Here is a 5,516-nt window from a genome sequence, read left to right on the forward strand (position 1 = left end):
TTATCTTGAGATAGTGGTAATATTGTGTTTGATTTTCTTTATTTTTATATACCTATTATGATATTGTTGTTATATATATATATATATATATATATATTTATTTAGTATGATTTAGTAATTAATATAAAGTGTTTATTTTATAATTTTGAATATTTTCTAATGATGATAGTATTTTAATGTGAGTATTTATAAATAAATAAAAATATCATTAGGGTGATTATTTTGAATATGAGAGTTTTGATTATTAATATATTTTAAAAGATTAATTACTTTATTTTATAAAATATTAGTTTTGAAATATTAGCAACATTTAGTAATTAAATTATGTTAAAAAAATGTTAAAACATTAGTTTTAGTAATTATTGGTTTTATTTTAAAATAAATAAAGGGATCAATGGGTTTTACCAACCCTAATTGTTAACAAAATAAAGCAACAACAAAAAAAAGGCAAAGGAGTTGAAAGGGCAGCCGTAAAACCAAAGAGAAACACAACAATAACCTAATTTTTGACACGTGATCGATAACTGTTCCAGAAAACTTTCTCCATTTTCTTCCAAATTTGAAATTCGTTATTTTGCACCGTTCTCCTTCACCGTAAGTTCGATTTGAATGAAACCAACGCCAAAACGACCGTGTGAAAAGTGGTTATATTATCCACTAATTGGTTTTCTGATTTATGATCGAAATGAAGGACAAAGAGTCAAAGAACAAAGACTGTTTGGGTGTTGAATCATATTCATAGGTGAAAGCTTCGAAATAAGGTAAGGGGTGAGAGAGCATTTGAATTCATGAGTATAATATATTGTGAGATGAACGGGAAAACTGTATTTCCCAACGATTCATCTGGGGCTCGCTACGTACGGCAGTAGCCCTTTAAGTGATAAATTAATTAATATGCAAAATAGAAATTGTGAGATTAAAATATGGAATATAAATACTTATAAGGTGTTGATTGATTCGTTAAATTTGTGGTATTTAATATTATTGTGATATTTGTTTAATTTCGTTAAATGTTGGACATTTGATACTATTGTGATTTTTGATTTAATTTCGTTAAATGTGTGGCATTTGATATTATTGTGATATTTGATTTATTATTGTTAAATGTGTGAGGATTGATATTATTGTGATATTGGATGTCGAATGAATTTTATGTATATGTTTGATTAGACCTGTTTAGGTGACGTGATAATAAAAGGTGGATGCATTTTGATAAGTTTTATGTGATTATGGTGATGTATAATTAACAATAATGATGTTATAAATTTGTGATAAGTCTATGTGGTGATGTATGACTAATGAGATTGATGTTATAAGATTGTGATGAGTAGATGTGATGACGTGTGATTAATGATAGTGGTGTTATAAATTGTGATGAGAATATTGTGATTCCAATTTGTTTTTGAGATGGAGGTCTTAATGGAGTACCATAGGCCAACGAGGGGAGAAAATAAATATTGAGAATTTGTGAATTGGAGATTATTTTGTCATCATATAGGTAGGGCCTAACAAGCCTAGTGATTTTGGGGAAGTACAACTGAATGAGCCTAATTGTGACGGTCTGCTGTCGAGCCTTAAGGCAAGATTGTTAGACCTTGGAGGTATTCGGGTGGAGAATTCCTAGGTGACTTGGAGGTCGCACTCCAAATGTCGGGAGCTACCACACAACATACGTTTACCTCGACTGTCGCGTATATGTGTCTCGGGTTGAGTTGAGGGGATCTATGAGGACAGGGCCAATTTGAATTGTCTGTCCATCGGGATGGTGGCATAGTATCAAGCCTCCTAACCAAGTACTTCAGAGTTAGAATGGTACCACATTGTGAAGTAGAGTCTAAGCTCATGCATAGCACTACATTTACTTGTGATTGTTTTGTGGTGATTGAAGTGTTTCAAAAGTAATAATAATTACTCTTAGATGATTTGATGCATATTATAATGAGATGCTTATCTTACTTGACTGAATTTGATGTTATAATATGATACTATTTACTTAAATATTTTGATATATCGTAATGTGATTATGATACGGTCTATTATGATTGTTGCGTGTTCTTCTTACTTATATTATACTATTAACATGATTTTGAAACTCACCTCCTTCGTTGTTTGTGTTTGATTGGTTTGGCCCTGCGTTTGCGAAATCGCAGTTGTTACAAGTTAATAAGTCTTGAAGTTCAAGTTTGGGAGGAACCCCGCTCTGATAGGTGATACCGAGAATAAGGGTTGTAATTTGTATTTTACTTATTTATTTTGAAACGACTTTTGTATGAAAACCATATAAGTACTAGTTCGTTTTTAGAATTAAATCAAGTAATTATACTTAATTCAAGCTTATTGAGATTGCACTATGGAGTAACGAAGTGTTCCTTTTGATTTTTGAGAAACGTGATATCCTAAATTAAAAATTAAAGTTTTTATTTTCTTGGAAACATATTTTTATTTATCCGCTGCAAATTTTATAGAAATATGATATAAATTATTATATATATTATTTTGGGGTTTAGGGTGTCACATAAAGGGTTTTCATATACTAGACATGCATAATCAAAGTTGAAAAATGGAGTTTTTAACAAAACTACACTGTTGTATTCGGATACAGCATCCTTGTATTCGAATACAGTGTTGTTCTAGAAGTCAGTAGCAAAAACAGGACATCTGTATTCGACTACAACCTTCTTATATTCGACTACATTGCTGTTTCATAAGTCAGTAGCCAAATCAGGACATCTGTATTCGAATACATCAGCATAAAACAACAAAAAACAACAAAAATAGCATAAATAAGCTTTTAAAGAGGTTTTGCAATTAATCAACACTTATGCACAAATCCAAACAATCTCACTTACCAATTAGGGCACAATCACAACCACAACTGAGCATACATATACAATTATCACAGTATATCAAACATGACTCGCGTGCCAAGCACCCTAATGCAATGCGTATATGCCCAAAATGCATGAATTTCGGAATCCAAACCAAAACCCTCATCGGAGGGGTGTAAATCATAATTGTACCGCCTATCACAGACCAATACTAATTACCGAGGTGCCACCTATCACGGGTCATCATGATTTACTAAAAAGCGTAAATCGTAAATGTATCGCCTATCACATACCAATATTGTTTACCGAGGTGCCACCTATCACGGGTTTGCACGATTTACAAAAGAAACGTAAATCATAAACATACTGCCTATCACAGACCAGTACTGTTTACCGAGGTGCCACCTATCACGGGTCAGCACAATTTACAAAAATGTGCAGTCTATCACAGACCTACACGAGGCAAAAAATCCCCGCAAGGATAAGATGAACCAACAAATCACATGGCATCATCTTGTGGCCCATCACGGTCACCATGGCACCATCGCGGTCACCACGTACTATGAAATGCATGAGCATACTCTGACTCTTTCCACGACAATCATTAAGTAAATGCAGATATTAAAAGATTCCCCATTTTTAATACTCATTTAACACTAATGATTTTCAAATTCACACAGAGCATACTCAAACATTTATTTTCCACCACCACACATCAAATTTAACCATAATTCACATTAACTTCGATCAATTCAAATTCCACAAAAACCACACCAAGCTCAATCAACAATCACCCAAATATTTCCACAACTTTCAAACATAAACCACACCAAATTAGTTTTCACAAACCACACCAAGCTCAATCGACAATCACCCAAATATTTCCACAACTTTCAAACACAAATCACGCCAAATTAGTTTTCACAAACCACACCTCAAACACATCAAATTTAATATCATCAAAACACACATAAATGCATTAATTTCCTTTTTTCACAAAATAACACATCCATTTCACAAAATTCCAACTCCACAAATACACATATAGCATCCTATATGCAAGCTAAAATTTTGGAATGAGCCCTTACCTTAACGGTAGCTTTAAAGAGCGATTATGGTATCGCAATTAATTTTGATAAAATCTCCGCTCGTGTCGTCGCTTCCAAAGTTTGTTCACTAGCTCTGTAGCGAGAAGATGAACAATTTTCCCTACTATCTCTTTGTGAAATAAAGCTTAGATCTAGAAGAAATGTGAGGGTTTGTGTTTGACGGTTTTGAAATCACCAACACCGTTTTCGAATCCGAGAAGAAGAATGAAGCTAAGAAATCCTTGTTTTCTCACCCACTAAGCCTTGGGTTTCTTTTCTTGAAGCAAAAGAAAGTAAAAGGAGAAAAGAAAGAAGAACGAGGGAGATGAACTCGCGAGCAGGGAGGAAGCTTCTTTGTTTCTGTTTCTCCTTTCTTTTCCTTTTCCTTTCTTTTTCCTTTTCCTTCCTTTTTCCCTCCAAACATATATATATATATATATATATTAATTATAACTTAACAAATATCTAAATATCTAGATATTTGTAAAAATCATCATTTCCACATCACTTCTCAAACCATTTTGATAAAAATATCTACTCTCATCGCAACTCAATTGACAGATAAAATTTTCAGCAACCAGAGATATTTTTAACAAAACTGCCCGGTATTAAATTCTTCGTAACATAAATAAATTATTCTTCGACAAAAGATTCACCGTATTTAATCTAATTTATTTATCGAGGAATAATTTTAATCGGGGCATCAAAAGATATTTTTGAGCAGAAACTCATAAAATATCAATAACTTGGCTAAAAAGCCTTAGAGTTCAATACCAATATACATAAATTAGAATTTAAAACTATGGGTCTTACATTACTAACCCCCTAAAATTACTTTCGTCCTCAAAACTATGCGTCGATAAACAACTCAGGGTGTTGATCTCTCATCTTGCTCTCCAGTTCCTAAGTCACATCTCTAGTAATTGGGTTCCAAATCACCTTGACCAACGAAACATCCTTGTTTCTCAACCGCTTAATCTTCCTGTCATCAGTTCTTACAGCTGGTACTTCAAATGACAAGTTATCCTTCAGTTGAATTGTGTCTGGTTCGATCACATGAGACGGATCTTCAAGGTATTTCCTTAACTGCGACACATGAAACACGTCGTGGATATTGGACAGTACCGAGGCAATGCAATCCGGTAAGCAACAGGTCCAATTCGTGCAGAAATCTGATATGGTCCAATGAATTTCAGAGTCAATTTCTTTGATTTCAAGGGTTTACCAACTTCAGTAGTAGGCGTGACTCTTACAAATACATGGTCACCATGTTTGAATTCTAGAAGTCTGCGACGCTTGTCCACATAACTCTTCTGACGATCTTGTAAAATCCTCATTTTCTCTTTTATCTTCTTTACCTTATCAGTAGTATGTTGTACCATCTCCGGTCCTACAATCATACTTTCCCCATCCTTATACCAACACAAAGGCGTTTGACACTTGCGCCCATATAAAGCCTCATATGGTGCCATTCCAATACTTGCATGGAAACTATTGTGGTAGGTAAACTCAACTAACAGAAGTACATCATCCCAACTTCCTCTATCATCTAATATACATGCTCTCAATAGATCTTCCAAGAAGTGATTTATCATCTATG

The sequence above is a fragment of the Cicer arietinum genome, chromosome 1 (assembly GCF_000331145.2).
Source record: "Cicer arietinum cultivar CDC Frontier isolate Library 1 chromosome 1, Cicar.CDCFrontier_v2.0, whole genome shotgun sequence".
Lineage (NCBI taxonomy): Eukaryota > Viridiplantae > Streptophyta > Magnoliopsida > Fabales > Fabaceae > Cicer > Cicer arietinum.